This window comes from Lynx canadensis, chromosome D3 (genome assembly GCF_007474595.2).
Source record: "Lynx canadensis isolate LIC74 chromosome D3, mLynCan4.pri.v2, whole genome shotgun sequence".
Classification (NCBI taxonomy): domain Eukaryota; kingdom Metazoa; phylum Chordata; class Mammalia; order Carnivora; family Felidae; genus Lynx; species Lynx canadensis.
The window spans coordinates 64,688,168-64,710,949 of NC_044314.2; positions in this window are offsets into that span (position 1 = coordinate 64,688,168).

Here is a 22,782-nt window from a genome sequence, read left to right on the forward strand (position 1 = left end):
AGGTCTGACACCTGGCCATAGGAAAGCCTTACTCTTCAGAACTCTTTTCACAGTCCTGTTCCTACAAATCCTAGTTCCCTTGAAGCCACAGGAAGTTTTAGTGAGTGAATAAAGAAGTTCAAGCCCTGGTGGCCTGGAGGGGGCAGGGCCAGGGAGTGGTGGAACAGCTGGGCTCAGAAACCCAGCCAGCTAGGTCCAAACCCTGGCCTGCCAGCAGACAGCTGGAAGGCTTGTCTGAGCCTCAGTTTCTTCATCTTTTTTGGAAGGCTATTTTTTAAATTAAATATATATATTTTTAATGTTTGTTTATTTTGAGAAAGAGCACAGCAGGGGAGAGGCAGAGAGAGAGGGAGAGAGAGAATCCTAAGCAGACTCCTCACTGTCAGCACAGAGCCCGATGCAGGGCTCAACTCACAAACCTCAAGATCACGACCTGAGCCGAAATCAAGAGTCAGACGCTTGACCGACTGAGCCACCCAGGTGCCCCAGTTTCTTCATCTTTGGCAGGGCTGGGAGTGAGGGCAAGTGGTTGTCTTGAGCAGATCATGTGTACAGAGCTCTCAGCCCAGGGTCAGGACCCAAAGGAAGACCAAGAAAGCTGGTAAGGACACAGGTCGCAGGGGCAGATGGGGCTGGGTCCAGCTTGCTTCCTGCAAGGGCCCTGAGAACCTGAAGACTTGGAACAGAGGCACAGGAAGGCCACGCGGGTCTAACGAGGTGGGTAGGCTAGGAAGGAGCAGGTGCCTGGTTGTGGCCTGCCCTGGGGCCCCTCCCCAACTGACCAGACCACCTGGAGGCCCAAAGCCTGCCCAGGCCTGCTCAGGAGGGGATGGAGGATGGAAAGCCCAGCTGGCCAGAGGGCAGAGGAACCTAAGGAGTGGGCAAAGGGGCAGCATCCAGGGAGCCTGGAAAGTTCTGGAGCAAGGGTCACCAAGCCTGTCCTGGTGCTGTCCACTTCTTCCCAGGGGCCTCTGGTCAGGGCAAGTCTCAGCACCTCACCAGCCCTCCCCCCATGGAGGAAAGGCTTTCAGTTATTTCTCATCAGGGACCTTGTTTCTTGCTCCCACTCCCCACAACATGGTTATGGGTTATCCCATTTCACATGTGAAAAGAGAGACCCAGTGGCAAGAGAATAGCAACTGCCACAAAAACAGCATGAGGATGCCCAAAGGACTCCTTTTAGCCTTTCCCAAGGCCCATCTGCCATAGGGACCCCTGTCCTGCCTGAGCCCCCTGGAACTAGTCCGTCCCTCCCCCTTTACCTATTGGTGACCTGCTCCCTCTAGCCCTTTGTCACTGTGAATTTTCAAAGTATCAGGACTCAATTAAAAAAAAAAACTCAAAGATACTTCTGAGGCCCATTTTAAGCTCATTCCACCTTTTGGTCACACCCCCTTCTGCCTATCTCACCCCAGTGGAAGTCCGATGGGTGGGGGTATGTGGGAGATCAGAGGTTCCACCTAAGGTCTTGTGAAACCGGGTGGAGCTGCCTCCAGGAAGCAGGGCATGAAGGGCTCCTGGGGCCATGGTGGCACTATTGACACCTCATCTGGCCCCACAGGTGCAGTCAGCCTCTGAGCTCAACCCCAGCTGTCCCTGTCCCAGGAGGTGGGTGGGTCTGCAATGGGTCCACTCTGGGCTGCAATATCCAGTATTTGCAGGTTCCCCCTGTCTCAAAAGCCCTGGCATCTGATACCTGGCTATAGGCCTGTGTACCTGAACCCCCAGGTGAACTCTCTTCAGATCTTCTGGTAACTGACCACCTGGCAGGCTAGTACTTGCCTGCCTGAAACTCTAGGACATTGACCTCAGCCTGGGAGACCCCACTGGCCACACCCCTTGAGCAGAGTGTTTTGGCTAGAGTGTGCCCTCTTGGGGGCTTGGCCCCTTTTGCTCATCCTGAGAGTGAGGAGGGGGCTGAATCCGAATCGAATTCTGAATCACCTACTTCAGGTAGGGCAACCTCAGGCAGTTTTTGTGATTCTCAACTTCACTTTCCTCTTTTCTAAAACTGGCCTTCCAGCTGGGCTGCTCTGCCCCTTCAGCCAGCTTACTCCAAGATGTCCTTCAAAAGTGCCCTCCATCTAGTCTCTGGGCAGCTTCTCCATGTGGCCCCACCCTCACAGGGTTTAGCTGCCCCTCCCTTGAGCATGAACAGCCCCCAGGCATAATCCCTGTAAATAAGTAAATTACTCATTCATTCCAATTGCCTCTCCCATCATACTGGGTCTAACTCCACATTTCACCCTCAATACCTGGCATTGGGGTTTGTGGGCTGGCACGTTCCTAATTTAGGACAGGGGCACCAACTGGCTGTAACTGAGACAGTCCCAAGAAAGTATTGGCCTGGAGCTATTGTTGGGTGCTTCCAAATGAGAACTGACCTTTATGAGCCCTCACCATGTGCCTTAGCTCACGTCCTGCTCACAAGCAACCCTATCCAGATGGTGTAATTATTTCTCCCTTTTACAGATGGAGAAACTCAGGCTCAGAGAGGGGAGGTCATTCATCAAGGTCATTCAGTTGGTAGGAGAGTCAGGGTCTGAACCCAGGTGTGTCCCTTTGCCCCTTGCCCTTATCTGGAGGATTCCACCCCCAGCCTGGGGGCAGGCCCTGGGTCTAGGGAGGAGAGCAGAGGGAGGGATAGCCAGGAATTCAAATTGGTAGAGTTGGTTGGGGGGAGGGCAGGAGGTGCTGGGGAGTGGCCAGTAGTTAAGGCTTGGGCAACAGGGTGCTCTGCAGAGCTTCGCTTCAGGGAGGGAGGGGACAGTGGGGCAGGCACAAACCTGCTGGGCCAGAAATGCCCAAGGGTCTCCAGGGGAAGGCATCGGGAAGGTGGCTGTGAGCTGGGGCCAGCAAAGCAACCCAGGGGGGCAGGCCAAGTAGAATTGGGCACTGAGGCCCCACCCCAGAACCATGGGGATTTAAGGAGAAAGAGGCCTCGGAAAGCGCAGGAGGCCACATTTTCTAGAAGGAGGGAGTGGTCAGCCTGCACAAGGTCAGGCAAGATAAGAGTCACTGGGCCCAGCCTCCCTCGTGACTGTGACCAGAGGCTACTGTCTCAGCCCAGGGGCTTCCGTGTACTGGCCATGGTGGAGTTGGCCCCCTCCCCCACTACCACATGAACCCTGGTGATGAGGGAAGCCTTCCCGAAAGAAAGCTGCAAAGTTGGGGGACACCTGAGTGGCTCAGTTAGTTAAGCACCCAACTTCAGCCCAGGTCATGATCTCACGGTTTGTCAGTTCGAGCCCCAAGTGGGGCTCTGTGCTGACAGCTCAGAGTCTGGAGTCCACTTCAAGTTCTGTGTCTCCCTTACTTTCTGCCCCTCCCCCATTCAAACTCTGTCTCCCTCTCTCAAAAATAAATAAACATTCAAAAAAGTTTTAAAGAAAACTGCAAAGTTGGAATTTGGAAATTCCAAGCCCTCCCCACTATGCAGCCTTGGTCCACTCCTACCTCTATGGCTACATGAGCAGAGGCCCCCGGGGTACTTCTCAGTACTCCACAACTCTGTTCCCTGCTAAGATTCCAGAGGAGACTGCCCTCTTAACTCCTGCCCCATTCAGCTTCTGGAGAGGAACCTCACAAGGGAAATGAGCATTGCCTCACCTTGGCCTCACCTTTTGCCCTAAGGTACTTTGCCCACTTTACTCCCCTCTCCCCATCTGCTAAGGCTCTGGTGGGCTTCTGCCTGTCCCATACAAGCCAATGAGGCAGATACAGCTATCAGCCCCATTTACAGGTGGATAAACTAAGGCCAATAGAGGTCAGTACTAGGGCAGCTGGCTGGTCACCATTACAGCCAGGATTTGGATCCAGGTCCAACCTCCTCTCCTTGAGCTTACCCCAGAAGCACAGACCCACCAACCTTTGTCTCTACCTTGCTCTTCACGGAGCCAGGACTGGGCCTCCTCCTTCATCCATCCATTCAGTGGAGCCAGCAGCTATTCAGGCACAGGGGTCTCGGCCTCCTGCAGAAAGACCCCAGAACAGACACTGCCAGTCTAATGGTAGAGGCAACCAAGAAACCAAAGGGTTTAGTGGGAGGTTAATCGAAAGGGGGAGGCTCAGGGCCTGGGTGGGCTTGCAACCAAGTAGAAGACAGGCAGTTTTCCAAGAATGGTAACCAAGTAGAAGACAGGCAGTTTTCCAAGAATGGTAAGCCTCACTGAAATCTTTCTTTCTTCTTTATTTCATAATGGTTTTTCCCAAAAAATAACAAAAGTAATACGTAGAGGGGGGAGTCAGTTAAGTGTCTGACTGTTGATTTCGGCTCAGGTCATGATCTCACAGTTTGTGGGTTTGAGACCCACGTCAGGCTCTCTGCTGACCACGGAAGCTGCTTAGGATTCTCTCTCTCTCTCTCTCTCTCTGCCTCTTCCCTCTCAAAATAAATAAATTAATTCCTTAAAAAAAGTAATACATAGAGGTGATATAATAATTTCAACAATATAGGAGATTAAATGTGGAGTTACATGTGAAGACTCCATCCTCTCCCTCCCCCCCCATTTCCCCTCTTCCCCTGAGGTTCCCACCCAAACTTTCTTTAGGGATTTATGAGCATAGATAGAAACGGAAACATACAGAATTTCTAAAAACCATCAATGTGATTACATTTTACATATTGTTCTACATCTTGCTTCTTCCACTTAGGAGAATGTCTTGGCCAATAGTAAACTTTTCACTTTCGTTGGCCAGTCTGTCTGGTGACAGTGTCACTGTCTTCAGCTGGGTTCCAGGGCTGTGTTGCTTTCCCTTTAGCCTTCCCTGGGTTGCAGGTGGAGTGGACTTGTCTACACGCTTCCAGTGCAAGCATGTTCAAGCCTCCTGCTGCTGGCCTGGGCTGACAAAGAGTGCACCAAATCGTATGTATTGACTGTGTAGGTGCCTGCTGCCATCCTAGCTACTTTCTGCAGCGGTGGAGAGCAGATGATCGTGGCTTGAGCAGAGTTCCCATTGTAGGGAGAGCGAGAGATGTGAGCAAAGAAGCACCTACATCAGTAAGGTCTTCACAGGTAGTGCAAGACCTGAGAAACAGATAGGGAGTGGGGACGGACAATGAAGGGCAACTGTTTTAGAGCAATCAGATGAAGTTGTACTAGGAGCAGCATTGCAGCAGATGCTGAAACATAGCTTGCCAGGTAGAGGGCACAGCATAGGCAAAACCTCTTCCTTGGCCCTACAAACCAGGGCAGTCAGTTTCTCCGTTATGACCTTGCAAAGCAGTCTGCACATCTCTTTGCCCGGATCCAACCCTCCTCTGAATAATATTCTCTCATCTCCTGCCTTGACCATGGTCTTCCAGGGCCAGGGACCACCACTGGGCTGTTTGCTAACATGGTGCCCACCTCATCATCCACGGTATCAGCAACTGTCAATTGAAGGACAATGGAGTGTGTGGCCTCTCTTGGGCTCAGGGTGTCTGGCTCTGCCTGGGGCTGTGGATGGCAAAATGAGGGGAGGTGGGTAGTGAGGAAGCTTCTCCCCAGCAAGGCATGGCCTTCACTCTAGGGAATATGTGGGGGGAATTTTCTTCAGATGGGGTACTGTTCTAAGTGGCTGCACCAAGCTCTTACCTGTCAGAGGGGCTTGGGTTTGAGCTTAGCTGTGTGACCTTGAACAGGTGACCTTAACCTCTTTGAGCCTCAGTTTTCCAATCTATAAAATGGGATCATAACAGCATCCTTTTCATAGGTGGTGATGAGAAACAGCAAGCCCATGTGTGTACAGTGCTTTGCTCACATGTAGAGTAAGGACTCAGTGTTGGGAGCCAATCACAGCAACCAGGAATTGGTGAGGCTGATGTTCTTGCAAGGGATATTCTGCTTCCCAGTTGAGTAACCTGAATACCAGGTTTCTGCAGTGCCATTCTATCTCCTGTGTGTACCACTCACATTACATCCTTTATGGTAAGGAATAAATGAACGCTACATGGCTCGGGAAGCAGTAGATGGGGTGCATGGTGGTCGGAGGGAATGAGGTGGGAGTTGGAAGGAAATTCATTCATGCATTCATTTGACTTTTTAGTGGAGCCTGACTATTTGGTGGCAGGCATGAGCTGGGTAATGGGTCTACAAGAATGAACAAGACAAAGTCTTCCTGCTGTCATGGAAACTGCCCATCAGCAGCATCAGGACTGCATCAGGGTGAGCAGGCTGGGGGCAGAGGAAACTTCCTGAAGGAGTTGATGTCTGAGCTGGGGAGGAGTTGGCCAGGCAGAGGTGGGGAGAAGGAGGAAGGGTGACACAGGCAGGAGGAGCCCTGGGTGCTAATGGCCAGAGGTGAGAGGAAAAATCATGGTGTGTATAGGAGCGGAGAGTTTGTCAATGTGGTTTGCTCTTGGGATGGGGGCAGTGAGATGTGATTTTACATGGGGTATACTTACATTAAAATACTATAGGTTGTTTATCTGAAATTCAAATTTAACTAGGCATCTTGTATTTTTAAAATTTTTTGTTTTAAGTTTATTTATCTTGAGAGAAACAGAGACAGTGCAAATGGGGGAGGGGCAAAGAGAGAGGACGAGAGAGAGAATCCCAGGCAGGCTCTGTATTGCCAGCTCTGTATGAGCCAGATGTGGAGCTTGAGCCCAAAAAGCCGTGAGAGATCATGACCTGAGCTGAAACCAAGAGTTGGAAGCTTTACGACTGAGTCACCCAGGCACCTCTAGGCATCCTGTATTTCATTTTATTTCGTTTTATTTTATTTTATTTTATTTTATTTTATTTTATTTTATTTTATTTTATTTTATTTTATTTTATTTTATTTTATTTTATTTTATTTTCTTTTATTTTATGTTAGAAAGCATGCCAGGGAGGGGGGCAGAGGGAGAGAGAGAGAGACAGAATCTTAAGCAGTCTCCACACCCAGCACAGAACCTGACTCAGGGCTAGATCTTGTGACCATGAGATCATGACCTGAGCTGAAATCAGGAGTCTGGATGTTTAACCAACTGAGCCACCCAAGCGCCCCAGCATCCTGTGTTTTTTATATTTGTTAAACTTGGCTATCATGTTAAGGCACTGTGATTTACCCTTTGGGGATGTTTTGTATCATTTGTTTTCCTTTTGTTTGTTTTTTAATTGAGAAAAGACGATGGTAAAAGTGACACATCAGCTCTACTGTCCTTACTTGATCCATACTACATGACATAGCAATCATAGAGCTACTTTATCCAGGGCTTGCCAGAGCTTGCCAGAGCCTGATTCTGTACTCTATCTGACAGTTTCATCTTAATCAGTCCTCACAAGAGCCCCATGGGCAGGTGCCATTATTATTCTCAAATGACTGATGAGGAAAGATGATCAGAGAGGTTAGGTCCCATACTAGACACACAGAGGGAGCTGGAGTGCAAAATAAATCCAGTTCTCAATGGTTCTCCTATCCTCATTACTGTGTGGTTTTTATATTTCCATACTACCTTCCACCCAAATAGAGTTTTATGGGGTTGCTTTCAGTGAGAACAAAATCTTGAAACCTGCCATTTTCATTTACTATATCGAAAACATTCCCCCAAATTTTAAAGTTTAAGTGCTTATGTACTATTGCACTAGAAGCATGCTTGGATTTTATTAAGTGCTTGGCAGGAAATGGGCTTGAGGGTGAACACTGGATGTGGGGAGACCATGTAAACCTCAGAACAGAGATGGTAGGAGTCTAGTACAATATGATTTAGAAATCCTTTCTTCCCTCCTTGGATTTTTCTTTTTTCCTACTGAGTTTACTTATTTATTTTAAATATTTTAAAGTAATCTCTATACCCAACACGGGCTTGAATTCATAACCCCAAGATCAGGAGTCCCATGCTCCACCGACTGAACCAGCCAGGCACTCTCGTCTTTCTGATTTTAAAGGGACTATGTACTAAATATGGAAAACTTGGAATGTTCAGGAAAGTTAAAGAAGCAGGAATAACAAAACCTTAACAGGCTTGATATGAATTGCTACACCATTTGGGAAGTATACCAGGTAAGACCTATCCAAATTGAAAATGTTCACGTATCATTTAGCCCATAAAGTCTATTTCTAGTAAACTATTCTGCACAAGTGAAGGCAGAAGGATGTAAAAATATATATTCAATGACTTTAAAAATTGTTTTTTAAAAGCACTAAACTGGGGTCCCTGGCCGGCTCAGCTGGAAGAGCATGAGACTCTTTGTCTCGGGTCATAAGTCTGAGCCCCACATTACATGTGGAAATTAGTTAAAAATAAAATCTTTAGGGGTGCCTGTGGCTCAGTGGATCCTCTGACTCTTGGTTTTGGCTCAGGTCATGGTCCCAGGGTGGTGGGATCAAGCCCTGTGCTTTGGGCTCTGTGTGAGTGTGGAGCCTGCTTTTATCCCTCTCTCTCTCTCTCTCTCTCTCACTCTCTCTCTCTCCCTCTCCCTCCCTCCTTTCCTCCCTCCCTCTGTCCCTCTCTCTGGTTTGCACACACACTGTCTCAAAAAAAAATCTTTATATATATATATATATATATACACACACTAAACTGTAAGTAATCTGAAAAGCTATGATTAAGGGAAGTGTTTATGGAACCCTCATACTCTGGAATCTGTTAGCTATTAAAAAATGAATTGTGTGATATGAACTAGAAAGATGTCTGTGATAGCTTCTTAGGGACAAAGAACAGATGTCCTGTAAGTTCTAAAGTGACTTGCCATTTATATGGTATATTATTTTGTAGTTTTAAAAAAGTAAGATTGTTGTGTAACATGTGAACAGATACCTGTTGATGTCAGATGTACATGTCAAACTGCTAATGTTACTTCAGAAAACATATGGGAGTGAGGGGGAAGGAGAATGAGAAACTTTAAAAAAATGTAGCTGGAATTATTCCTATTAGAAATGTTCCTTTTGTAATAAAACACTAAAATATACATGTGCATGAAAAAAAAATCCCAACCCCTAGAGAGAACCTCTGTAAATATTTTGGTGTGTTTTCTTCAATATTTTGCATGTACCTATATATATTTGTGCACTTTTTATTCTTAATATCATTTGCACATTTCCAGATCATAAAACATCTTTGTAAACACCATTTATAGTGGTTCCCTTACATTTTCTCTTGTGGGATATTTGACCAATCCCCTGTTGTCAGACATTTACTTTGTGTATGATTTTTTTCATTATTATAAATGACACTTGAAAAAAATTGATTGTACATTAATTTTCAAATGCAAATAGAACAAGTGACTACTGAGTGCCTATTAAGTCTCAGGTGTGTTCTTGGCATTGGGGTTCCAAGCTTATGATCTGGTTAGAAAGATCATCAAGCATATGGTCTGCAAATGTGGTTAATTTCTTTAAAACAGAGTCCCAGAAGATGGATTACTACTGCTCCAAGGGGGTATTGATCATTTGAAAAGATTTTTATACTTGGCTCATACTGCCAAATTCACATTCAGAAATTTTGAAGCAATTTATGTACTTCCAACAATATATGAGAGTGATTACTCACCAGACCCCTGCCTGTTTGAAGATTATAATTTGAAACTGATTCCTGAAAATAAAACCAAACCCTCAGTATGTTGTAGTTTATTATTTTTTTTAATGTTTATTTATTTTTGAGACAGAGAGAGACAGAACATGAATGGAGGAGGGTCAGAGAGAGGAGGAGACAGAATCTGAAACAGGCTCCAGGATCCAAGCTGTTAGCACAGAGCCCGACAGGGGCTTGAACTCATGGTTCTGGTCCGTGAGTTCATGACTGAGCCAAAGTTGGACGCTTAACTGACTGAGCCACCCAGGTGCCCCAGTATATTGTAGTGTTAACTTGCATGTCTTTGGTTAGTAGAGTATTGACATTTTTTCAGTAGTTTCTTCGATCACAGAATGTGCCTTTTCTTCCTTACCGATGTTTGATATTTCTCTTTTCATTTGTTATGTTCTTACCATTTCTAGGATCTGTTTCTAGGCTTTTTGTCCCCTTTCTTTCTTGGTTTGTACCACACTGAATTGACTGTGGTAGCTTTATAATTTAAGTATTATTAAAGCAAGCCCACCTTCATTTGTGGGAAATGAGAGCTGGTTTTGGTTATTTATTCTTTCAGGTGAACTTAGAATTTTGTCAAGTCCTGTTAGGATTACATTAATTTTACACATTACATTAAATATACATTTACATTTAATATACTTTAAATTTATGCATTAATCTGGAAAGAATGGTCGCATAAACAGCCTTCAAGAGGGGGTCTTGGCTAGTGCTAGGGCACAACTTCTCTGCATGGCAAGTCTGGGTTCCTCTCTCAGACGTTGACAGTGGTGTGTTCTTTTGTTTGGTGCTCAAAGTAGAGAGAGGTCCATTAAGTAACTCCCTAGAGAAGCGGCCACGCTCGGGGCCAGCTCCAGTCCCTCAGCAGGCCATCGGGCCACGAGCTTGGGTCCAGGCGGGCCAACTTAGGCGCGTCGCTTGACCCCAGGGGCCAGTGAGGGTTTGTGGTCACCGGAAGGGGCTGGCTGAAAACCGAATGCTCGAGACCTCCGCGTCCTCTGAGCAGGTAGGGCCAGCCCGGGGGGCTGCGAGAGCGGGGACCCGAGGGGTCGCGGGGGTCAGGGGTGGGGGTGCAGTCCCTTTCTCTACAGGACACAAATAACTTGGGCCTCCTTGGGAGCCCAGATCACGCCACCTGCAGTCCCCGGGGGCTGCGTCTTTGACGGCGAGGTCCCTGCGGGGGGCACGGAGCCAGGGTGCGAAAGTGTCCTGGAGGTGGGGCGCAGGTTGCTAGGGGTTGGGGGGGCTTCAAAGGGGTCAGGGTCAGGCTCAAAGGGGGTCAACTCTGCGTGTGTGGGCTGGGCGTGGGCATGTGGGGGTCCAGAGTCCCCATCCCAGGGGGTTGGGCGGTCCGGTTGTTTCGGGGTGAGGTCGCGGTCCTACCCCTGCACCTGGGGTCTGGGTCAGGCGGGGCGCCCACCGTCTGGGTCCCGGGTGCCTCCTGCGCGCCCCTCCCCCCACGGCGCCGTCCAGCAGGCCCACCGCCCCGCCCTGCCCAGTGTTCGGACCTCTCGCCGGCTCCGCCCCGCCCCTCTTGCCCCGCCCACAACGAGACCCCGCCCCAAACCGCCCCCGGCCCCGCCCCGCCGCTCGCCCATTCAGATGTGGGTCAGGGGTGAGCGGGCGGCGCCGACGTCACAAGCTTCCAAGATGGCGCCGGGCGGGCGGCTGTGAGCGGCGCTCGGGGCGCGCTGGGCGGGGAGCCGAGCCGGGCCGGCGGCGGGCGGACGGGGCGGGCGCAGGCGGCGCAAGCCGGGCGCCGAGGACAAGGGGCCGCGGGCAGGGCCGGCCGGCCGGCGGGCGGAGCGCCGCCGCCGACGCACACGAGGTGAGAGGCGGTCAGGGGCAACGGGGGGCGCGGGCGGGCGCGCCCCCGGGGAGAGGGGCGTGGGCGGGCGCGCGCCCGCCGGGTCTGGGCGGGGGCGCACGCGGGACCGCTGGCTGGACCCAGCCCGCCCGGGCTTTGTGGTCCCGGTGCCCGGCAGGGCGCGAGCGGCGGGGGACCCCGGGCACAAAGCCCCGGGGCCGCGCCAGGCCGGGCGCGGGTCTGCGGAGCGGGGGTCGGCGGGCGAGCGGGCGCCGGCTCTTTGTGCCTTTTCATTAGCAATCTAATCCGAACAGCGTCGGGAGAGCTGCGCTGCCTGACAGGCGGGCGGGCTTCCATTATGCAAACGGCCCAGCGCCTGCGGCCGCCCCTCATAAGGGGATTTTGCTATTTCCAGAACTGCGGCGCTCCTCTGCCTGCGGTCCCCTTTTCTTGCCCCCTCCCTGCGGGAAGACCGGCCTGGGCAGGGGCAGGGTTGGCCTTGGAGGAGCCGCTCCCAGAGGACCAGGCCCTGCGGCTGGTGGGCTCGCTGCCCTGCCCCCAGACCTCTCCTGTAGGCAGCCACTTGGCAGGAAGAGAGATGGGCTTGGGGGAGGGGGTCGGCTGGCAGAGGAAGGGGGCTGAAGGGCCCCAGCTTGTCACTCTGTTTATCTACTAAGATGGTTCATATTCACGTAGACCTAGTTGGTTGGGGGTGGGGGTAGGGGGGGAGGCAGGGATGCCTCTCCCTGGGGGGCAGTGACTTCTGGCGAGCAGGGAACGAGGTCAGATAATGCGCCCAGCGGCCCCACCCAGAACAGCGTGGGACTGCCTGGAGAAGGGAGCCCAGTGCTGATCCAGATGGGTTGGAACGTTTTTGAAGTTATTTATCCATGCCTTCTATCCCCTCCACCCCCAGTGTCTTTTTCTAGTAGGAGTTGCCAAGCACATCTGGAAAGCTAGGTTCCCGCGCCCCCCACCCACCGCCCCAACAGCAAGGAGGGGTGTAACCCGGGGAGGCCACCCCTCTGACATATGTGGTGGGGGGGAGGGGCAGAGCTTTGCCCATAGGAATCCTGTGGCGGTGGATTGTTGACTGATGTGGGGATTGCTGTGCTTCTTGTCCTGAGGGAGTGGGTGGGGGGGAAGGAGAGCTGGCAGGTAGTGGAGGTGCCTCCAGAGCTTCTAGGCTGAACTTGGGCCTATTCTCGAGGGACTTTGGCTGGAGGGATGGAGCTAGGTCACTCAAACCCAGGACCTTTCTGGAGCTGTAGCATTTATTGCTTCCTGGCTCCTGGCTTTACTTCTTCCCCTCCATTCCCATCTGCCAACCCTGGACTCCTTGGCCCTTTCTGCAGACATTTTCAGTAGCACAGGCCATGTGGCTGGTCTGTAGCCCTGGCTCAAGGAGAGACTGTACACTTACAACAGGGTTGCTGGAGTGGTCTGAAAAAAAGCAGATGGGCCGGCCTCAGGCTGGCCTCTAGAGACAAAGCTGTGTGGTGAGATTGCTGGTTTAGCGGGCTCTTAGCACCAAGAGGGGGGGGATGGGAAGCTGATACTTGGGGGTTGAACTGAGTCTTTTGGCCCAGGAGTAGGTCACCCTGCATTCCAGGGAACCTTTGGTCCTGTACAGTTGGGGTTATGAAAATCTCTGGGTCCCATGGGCAGGCAGTAGACTCAGAAGGCTGGGAGGGGCTCCCCACCTGACTGCCTGCTTCAAGGGTCGGAACTCCCAGGTTGGTCTGCCTTCCTTTGGCTTCTGGCTTTCTGTGGACCAGTTTTGGGGAGTTGCTTAGTGCCTCTTGCCCAGCTTCTCTGGCCGTTTGACTCAGAGTGCTGGTGTGTGCCCAGAATTTTCCCTGCAGTGTTTTCCTGCCAGTTGTTAGGACTTGTAGATTAGTCACTCAGCTTTTACAAGCAATTCCTGAAAAGAAAAATCTCCCTCTGGTTGCTGGCTCTGCTTAGAGGAAGAAGCAGCCCGAGGGAGCCAGGTCTGTAATTAAAGCAAAACTGAAATGATTGCTTCAATTGCTGGAAGGAGAAGAAGAGGCGCAGGTGGGGCAGAGGCGATACGTCCTGTCCTGCTGCGCAGTACCTGCTCTGGGGACAGGTAGGCACGATCCTGTCTTCATTCCCTGGTCTTGGCCAGCAGCCCAGCCTTCTCCACAAGCTGCAGTCCTGGATTAATCCTCACGTAGTGTTTTCTTTCCATAGATCAGATTTCTCATTTTGTTAATAAGCACAGCCTCCGATCCACTTGAAGTCAGCTGTCGTGGACTTGGAGCAACAGGGTTTTGCATTATTGAGCTGACAGGCCTGCTGCCTTCCCGGTGTCCTTATTGTCTGTCAGGGTCAGATCTGGGGGTGGGGGCAGTGCCTTTTAATCAGCAGCTAGCCCCCCAGAGAAGGGCTGGCTGGGCAGTTCTGGAGAGTCGGAGGAGTGAGGAAGGAATAAAGTTCAGTTTACCCAGGGGACCTGTGGTGTTGCCCTTTTGCTGGCCTGTTGGCCTCAAGCTGTCAGCCCCACCCGAAAGGTTGCTCGCTTTGCCCACTGGGGCTGAGAGCCACTGCCCCCAGGACCTGATCACTAAGAGGGTGGGGTCTCTTGTATCTGCCACCTGGGAGCAGCTTTCACCATTGAGAAGAAACAACAAATCAGGTTCTTGTCCTCCTGGCTCTTGGAGCCTGGCTGAGGAGGGACTCAGAGCGCAGTGAGAGGGAACTGGGCTTAGTTAGAAAGTCTGGAGCGTGATGCAGTCTCTGCCGTTTACTCTCCGTGTGACCTTGGACAGTGATTGACTCTCTGAGCTTTAGTGTCCCTCTGTCTAAAATGGGAGCAGAACTTGAGTTTACATATACATATCGCTGCCCTCCAGAGCTCACTCAGCCTGGGGAAGACTGACAAACAAATGATTGTTAAGATGGGGCGATAAGGTCTGGCACTGTGCTGTATGGAGTGTAGAGGGCACCACGGGGATGGTGGCTGTAGCTTCCAGGCACGGAGGAAGGGCCCAGCTCTGGGGTGGAGGAGATCCATGAATGCCATGCTGAGTTGAAGTTGGTCATAGAAGAGTTTTAATGGGGAGTTCACAGGAAGACCGTGGCAGTGTGGAGTGTGGCAGGGGAGACTGGAGAGCAACAAGGCAGGAACGTGAACCTGCAGATGCTGTGTGTTAGAGAAGCTAGCACCGGAGCACCCACTGCGGGCAAGGCACCTGGGAGGCTCTTTCACAAGCTTTTTATTTATTTGACAAGATTTTCTGAGAACGACACAAGGGTGCAGCACCCAACTCCTGTGGCTAGACTGGATCATGCTGGTCTCTGCCCTCTGGCACTCACAGCCTTGCCAACAAGTGGTCAACCTCGGGACGGGAGATAGGGGCACACTTAAGTTTTCTCCAAATCCTTCCAGGTCAGCACACCACCACTTAGTCTCCTCTTAAACGGACTGGTAAATGAGACTCAACTGGGAGGTTACATAATTTGCTGGGGCTGCAAGCAAGCAACTGGTCAGGCTAGGGCTGGAGGGTAAATGCCTTTAACTCCAGGGCTTTGTGGCCCATGTAGTGTGGAGTCTGGAGAGGTCTGAGCTCCAAGCCGGGAGAGGCCAGCAGACAGCCCCCTCCCCAAGAGGATCCTGGCTCCGGTTTAGGGGCTTCCAAACAAGCCAGGCCAGTTTGACTCTGCCTGGCACGGCCAGCCTGTGCTTCCTGCTGGGAGAGGCCTTGCCCTGAGGGATAGGGACCTGGGCTGGGGGAGGTCTCAGAGCTGCAGTCAGGAGTGGCAAAGCCAGAGAAGCCGTGGGGGGTGGGGTTGTGTGTGGGCCCCTAGTGAGCTTGATAAGGAAGGGAAAGCCGGGAGGTGACTCCAGGCCCACCACAGTCTAGGAGGGAAGGGCCCCGGCTGGGGTGCCTCTGCTGAGGGAGGGTGTGGCTGGACTGAGTGCAGTGAGTGACTCTAAGAGCCTGCCTGGGACATTTGGGAAGGGGTTCAGAGCCCCTCCTTCAGACTGCTTGGTTTTCATGTTTTTCATGGTAGTGTCCCATGTGGGTGCAGAGGAGGGCGAGTATGGCCTTAAAGTTAGAGCAGGTCTTTCTGTGGGTGAGAGGGGACAGGGCAGCCATTTGTTGCTGCCTCTGAGATACATAGTGCATAGTAGGTGTCTGTTTCCTGTTTGAGGGTAAGCCACCCCTGTGAGCACATGGGGTATGAATGAGGAGGGAGAGTGCGGTATGGAAAGGCAGGTGGCCCAGTCTTCCAGTGCTGTACTTCCAGCTCTCTCCATCCATTCCATGGCAATTCTAAGGGCCACTAAGGAAAGGTGGTGTTTGGGCTTGGCTGGGGGGGCGCTTCCAGGTGGGGAGTTGGCCTCTTGTGGAGATGGAAGGGCTGTTGGCTCTGGCACGGGTGTGGCCGCTGTGCAGACTTGTCCCATGCGTTCCAGGCTGCTTCTGCTGCGGCCTCAGGCTTCTTTCCCAGCAACACCTGTGGGTGGGTGGGTTCTCTCAGGTGAGTGTGGGGAGGGGCCACTCCAGTGCTTTGAGAACAGTAACTCCCCCACCTCCACGGAGTAGAGGTGCTGCTCCCATCACACACTGGAGTCTGAGCTCCCTTGGCCTCTTTATCAGCCTGGTTATAGGTCCTTCAAGGAGAAAAACTGCCCCATGGCCTTTGCAGTTCCCTCACCTGTGCTGCTTTGGAAGTTTATCAGATCTTGGTGAATTCTCGTACCTGAAATGAATGAGAAGCGACAGTAGGGTTGATGGCTAGGAAAGTGGGACCCGGAGCCTCAGTGGCCTGACCCTCTATGGACATCATGGAACTTTCCTTGTGATGAGTGTGTGCTGCTACCCTTGCTTCCTGGAAGAGGCCTGCCTGCTGGTGCCCTGGTTCTCAGCTCTGGACCTCAGGATCATCTGGGAGCTGGTAGAGGCCAGCCCAGCCTAGACTATTTCTAACGTCCATGTTTCCTAAGACTTGGAAATGAATTCAGTGTGCAGCCAAGATCGAGAACCACTGCTTTAAAAATTTTTTTTTTTCAACGTTTATTTATTTTTGGGACAGAGAGAGACAGAGCATGAACGGGGGAGGGGCAGAGAGAGAGGGAGACACAGAATTGGAAACAGGCTCCAGGCTCTGAGCCATCAGCCCAGAGCCTGACGCGGGGCTCGAACTCACGGACCGCGAGATCGTGACCTGGCTGAAGTCAGACGCTTAACCGACTGCGCCACCCAGGCGCCCCGAGAACCACTGCTTTAAAGAATCTTTGTTGGTAATAGAATCAAGCAAGTGGTGAGTCCAAATCGACCAGTGCATTATGACCTGGGGTGGTCATGAACTGCTTTACTCTAATGGCCCAGTAGGATTGAATTTATTTGCAAAACTAGTTAGGTTGATTCTGTTATGTTAGTTACCAGGGTCTTGGAGAAGCACCAGACACAGAAGGGGCTCACTCTTTTTTTTTTTTTTTTAATTTTTGAGAGAGACAGAGCATGAGCAGGGGAGGGGCAGAGAGGGAGAGACACACACACAGAATTTGAAGCAGGGCCCAGGCTCTGAGCTGTCAGCACAGAGCCGGACATGGGGTTTGAGCTCACAAACTGTGAGACCTGAGTGGAAGTCAGATGCTTAACCAACTGAGCCACCCAGATACCCCTGGGGCTCGCTCTTTTCATGGTTTTTCTTACTTGGTGGCAGTGGGAGGGACCACAGGCTGGTGTGCACTAAGGGGACAGCTCTTCAGAGGTCCCTGGGGAGCTGCTTGTTGCCCTTGACTCCAGAACTCTTGGTCCTGCTTGGCTTTCAGAGTTTACCTGTTCTGGTTTTGTGGTGGCGTTCTTGGGCCCTGGTTGGCCTCTGTGTGCCCTGGCAGGGCCTGACATAGTGACATTTGGGAATCCTTGTGGCTCCCTCATGAGTCCACTGTGGCCATAGCTGGGGATCCCTGGAACCTGAGCCCCTGTTTTTCTCTCTGACCTCAAGGTCCCTGGGGGAGAGAGATTGATCCCTGAGGTTGCTTTTCTGGGTTGTTATCTGGGTAAGGTGTATAAGGGGCCAGGAAACAGTGTGGGGGGGGTGGCTGTGAGAGGCAGAGCTTCAGGTAAGACCTGGCTGGCCTGGCCCAGCTCCCTTTGCTGGAATAGAACAATGAACTGTCCTGGCGCTTAGTGCATATCTGTGGGCAGATGGAACATAAGACAACCCTGCCTGCTCTGGGCAGCTTACAGAATGAGGTGAGCAAGTGTCTTGAGTCTGGTGTGGTTCTGGTTGTTGTCTTGGGTAGGAAGTGCTGTTTTTTAGGGAAGGAAGACCAGCCTGGGCTGTGGCTGTGAAGGAGAGGGGATCAAGAAGTGGTGGCTGGTAGTTGAGGAAGAAGCAGGTGGTGTTGGGAGCACAGGCAACATGTCCTCCCTCTCTGTTCTTTTCCACCTGTACACATCATGGTAGGTGGACTCTGGTTGTGTCTTGAGAGTGAGTGGTCCTGGGGTCTGGGTTCCTGCCTCAGCTCTTTTTGCCTCTTCCTCCTACCATGCCGCAGGACTTCCCTGCCCTTCTCTCTAGTAGAAGGTGGCTGATGGTTTCTGTCTGACAGGTGCTACTTTAGCTTTGCCTGAAAACTGGGAGAATTCCTGACAGAATGCTAGGAAAGTGTGGCAGAAGATGGTTGGGCGCTCACTTTTAGGCTCTTACCCCATGCTAGCCCTTGTGGGAGGCGTTCGGAGTTTAATCCTTGGAACATAACCTGTGCAGTGCCAATCATTTTATCAATCTTCACTGTATAAGTGACTTAGAGAGGTTAGGCAATTATTTTCAAGTCACATAGCTAGGAGGTGGGTAGAGAATTTCTAAGGGTAAGGTAAACACAATCACACATGTGTGGCAGCCTTGAACACGTATGTATATTTGTGGGCTTCCTCTGAGCAGTGCCTGGGCCTGGAGACAGTCAAGGTTTTCGTTTGGAGTGGGGTGGCAGGATGACTGTCTTGGACAAAGCCTGGAGGTGACTGGTAGTCCCTTGATAACTGCGGAGGGACCACTACAAGCTTGGTGAGCGGGTCCATTCCCCACCTCCCTCCAGGAGCTGGGGGACAGAGGGGACTCTCTGGGTCATCCTTATTCTACCAGTCTCAACTCCTTCCCTTCTGGCACATGGGACTCTTCTGTCCTATGGAAACTTTGGCCTTTGCTAACCACTTCCAGAAGAGCCTTGAGAGGGAGGCTTTGGGGGTTCCTGGGAACTCAGAGCTGGGCTCCTTTCCTTCTCTTGGTATTCTCACTGTGTCAGTGAATGAGAGGTGCTTGGGCCAGCGGTGCTGTGTTGTGTGACATTGGGCAGGGTGACCTCTCTCTCAGCAATGTGAGGCTCTTTCTTGGTAGATGGGTGATCTTGGTGATGAGGGGAGAGGCCAAGCCATAGCCTCTTCAGGTTCCCTGGGCCACCTCCAGCAGGTGCCTTTCTCACCTGCCACGAGGCTCCAGGTGCAGGTGGGTTGAACGCTGGGCTTGGGTTGTCCTTTGGCTGTGGTAGATGAACCTGAGTGCCAGAGGGGTGCAGGCAAAGGGGAGAGGACTGTTTCCAAAGTCCCACATTCCATGCATGTGTTGACGCTGATAAGGGCAGCAGGGCTGGCTTAGCTGCTTTGGGCAGGAGGGGACTTTGACTTCATGCCCCCAGCAGGCAGCGGAGCTTGCACATCCTGCTTCCTGTAGCACCCCTCCCCCTCCTCCCTCTCTGACCACCTGTGACTACTGCCTCTGGAGGGCCCACGACATGCAAAGGCCCAGCTTGCTCCCAAAGCATTGCCAGCTCTGAGTAAGCAGGCCTCTGGAGATCTGTTTGGAGTTTCTGTCAGCCCTGCCTTTTAGAGTATTTGGTGAACAAGTGTGGTTTTGAGAAGAGTGCCTCTCTGTGACTCATTTTCCTTGCCTGTAAAATGGGTTGTTAGAAATATTTGAGCTAATGCATGTCAACTGTTCTCAGAGTGGTTTGCAGACCCCTTGGATTTCCCAAGACCCTTTTCATAATTCTTAGAAGTTACTGGCCTTTGTCTTGTGCAAAGCTGTGGTGGGTGTACGTGTTGCCCAGAGTTGTGTTCTCCACTGTTGGTGCTCCAGACTGAGACATTCAGTCTTACGAGTGACTGGGGGAGGCAGTACAGATGACTGAGTAGTAAATCTAGACCCTGGGGTACACACACGTCTTTTTAGTATTCCATGTGATAAAATGGGGAGTATGTGTGACTACTGTGGAGTACAACTGTTGTCTCCAGAAACATACTTTGCATTTGCTTGGGCTGAGCCCTGAACTAGCTGCTTTCTCCTCATGGAATATTGTTTTTACTTGAAAGAAGAACCAACAGACAAGGTATGGTTACTCAGACTTGGAGAATTTGTGCAGATATTTTCTCAAATGAACAAAGTGAGCTTTGCCACTTTGAGGAAAACAACTGATGATATTTGTTGCCAGAGCTAGAACCCTTAAGGGAAAATGAGAGTTTTGGAAAACTATTCATACGGTGAGCCTGACTTAGACTTCACTGATAAGATCAGCGGTGATATTAACACACGGATTTTTTTGGTGTTGTATAATGAAATGTGACATTTGGAAGATCTGATTCACTCAGTGAACCAAATGACCAGTGCTTGATGTTGCAAAATCCTGCGTGAATATGAGTGCAGTGTAAACCAATGGATTTTTGTGTAACCGAATTTGAGATAGTCACAGATACGATTTCAGAGTCTCCATTGCAGCTTTTAAGAAACCTCTGCTTGTCGGGTTTTAGTGTGATGTCAGTGAAGAATAGCCACAGTTAGCTGAAAGGATTATTAAAATACTCCTCTCTTCTATCTGTGTGAAGTCACATTTCTTGATAGACTTTAATCAAAACCAATTATCCTAATGGACTAAGTGTAGAAACAGATATGAGAATCTAGCTACTTCTAAGCCAGATGTTAAAGAGATTTAAAACGTAAAACAAATGCCAAATATAAAACAGTACTACTCTTTTCACTAATTTTTTTAAATTTTGGAATCTTTTTTTTCATAAAAAAGCATTTTTAATGTATTTATGTTAACGTCGTGGCATTTATGTTAACGTGTTTTTTATTGATATTCTGAGTCAAGTATTTGTTTTAATTACCAGTTTTTTTTAATACAGTAAATGTAGAACAGTAGCACCAACTACAGTAACATGTAAACCACATGAAAGTTCTTTGGTTCTTTGGGAGTCCTAATTTTGAAGAATGTAAACAATAGTTTTGGAACTGCTGACATGGCAGGGCGCTGAGCAGCCTTCTCTCCTTTCTTGTTGCCCCCTTCTCACCGCCTCCTTGTCTTCTCTCACGTATTGTTTCACTCTTTTAGCACTAAACCTTTCTGACCAGCATTTGCTCACCTAATACACCTTTATGAGGGTCTGCTTCATGCACAGTGTAGCTGTGGCTGCTGGGCTAGTGGGACACAGGGTCCCTCACCTTTGGGAGCCTGCTTGCGGTGGGTAAGGGGTCTGGGGGGAGGGCATGAGCACAGGGCGGGTGCACAGAGGGAAGCAGCTGGGCGGCTAGTGCTGACATAGGTCCCGGGAGAAATGCAGGGCTGGCTTCTCAGAGGGGCACTCAGGCATGTCTGTGGACCAACCAAGCTGAGAGGTGGGCCAGGTCCTCTCTGGGAAGCACCCTGCAGGCCGGGCTGGAGTGTGGACTTTATCCAGGCATCGGGAATGCATTGAAAGCTTTAAGCAGGGGAGTGACTGGATGAGATCGGTGTTTGAGAAAGATAACTCAGGGTTGATTGGACTCCGAATTGGAGGGGGCAGAGGCTGCAGAGGGGACATGTATGCTAGACTTTGATATTTTCGATTAGAGTGGCGTTAACTGCCCTCTTCCCCTCCATTCCTTGGGAGGGTTCCTGGGATTTCCATCCTGTTGGGTAAGACACACTTGGCCTCCCAGGTATGGAGGCCCTGCTTTCTGTTGCTTTCTATTTAGGACCGAGTGGTACTTTCTGGGCATCTCCAGTGGGATGGAGCTCTCTGAAGCCCTTGTTGGCACATTGTTGCCATATTTGCCCAGCCATGTGGCTCTGCAGTGTGGGGTCCTGGGTCAAGTGATGGGAGCAGTGCTCAGCGAGTATCACACAGCTGTAGTCTCTGGCTCCTCCTTGAATCTAGAAGGTCTTGTCCAGGGGTGTCTGGGTGGCTCCGTTGATTGAGGGTCCGACTCTTGATCTCAGCTCAGGTCTTGATCCTCAGGGTTTTGAGTTCCAGAAAGAAAGAGAAAGAAAGAGAGGGGGTGGTGGGGGGGAGGGAGGGAGGAAGGAAGGAAGGAAAGAAGGAAGGAAGGAAGGAAAAGAAAGAAAAGAATTCTAGAAGGTTTTGTCCTGCTCCCCTTTCTTTTGGGACTTCTGCACAGAGCATGCCAGCTTCCTCAATTGACTTGAAGATTATGCTCCAGGTTATTTACAAAAGTGTTAATGGGAGGGTGTAAATTACACATGCACACATATAGGTATAACTAGTGAGCAACACACACCCTTGCTTCCCCCACCCATGTAAGAAATAGCCCCTGGACACCCACCTGTGTTGCTCCCCAGCTTATCCCTGCCTCCCCCCAGAAATCACCACTCTTTTAGATTGTGGGTTAACTGTTCCCTAGCTTTTCTTTGTAGCTTCCTTGGGCTTGTCTGGATCCTTGAACAGCGGTTCACTGGGTTTGCTCTTTGTGTACTCAGAGCCAGGCACTAATCTCTATTTTGAGATTCACTGAAGTGTTGTGTGTAGCTGTGGTTTCTGTGTTCCTGTCCCTACTTGGAGTGTTCCAAGGTGGCACTGTCCTACATTTCATCCTACCCCCTGCCAGTGGGGGTTCCGGGTGTTTTTAGGGCAGAGTTTTTGTTACCTCCTAAGTAGCCCTGTTTTCACCTCACCCCCTGGCTCTACTTCTCCAGGAAGATAAATACCTCTTTATCTTCCTTCCTTCCTTCCTTCCTTCCTTCCTTCCTTCCTTCCTTCCTTCCTACCTTCCTCCCTCCCTCCCTCCCTCCCTCCCTCCCTCCCTCCCTCCCTTCCTCCCTTCCTCCCTTCCTCCCTTCCTTCCTTCCGCCTGTAAACCCAGTTTCTTAATGCTAAACAATCCTTCCAGCACCACTGAGACTCCATTTTAAAAGTAGAATGACACTGTGTGTGTTTTTTTTCAAGTCTGAGTTGATCTCTCTGTCCGATTCCCTTCTGAGCTGTTGGCCTCTCCTGTGTCAGACCCTTCAAGATGACTGCTGGATGGGTGAGACCTCGTCTGTAAAGTACCACACCTGGAGGCTTTAAAGAGCCTTGGGCACAGGACCAAAGAGTGTGAGATTCTCTATAGAAGTTCACCAATTTTACCGTTAAAAAGGCCTTTTTAAAAACTTTAGCAGGTGCCTATGGTATCTCTACTTGATTTTTTTTTTTTTTTTTTTTTTTTTGGATTAAAACAACCTAATCTTTGATCT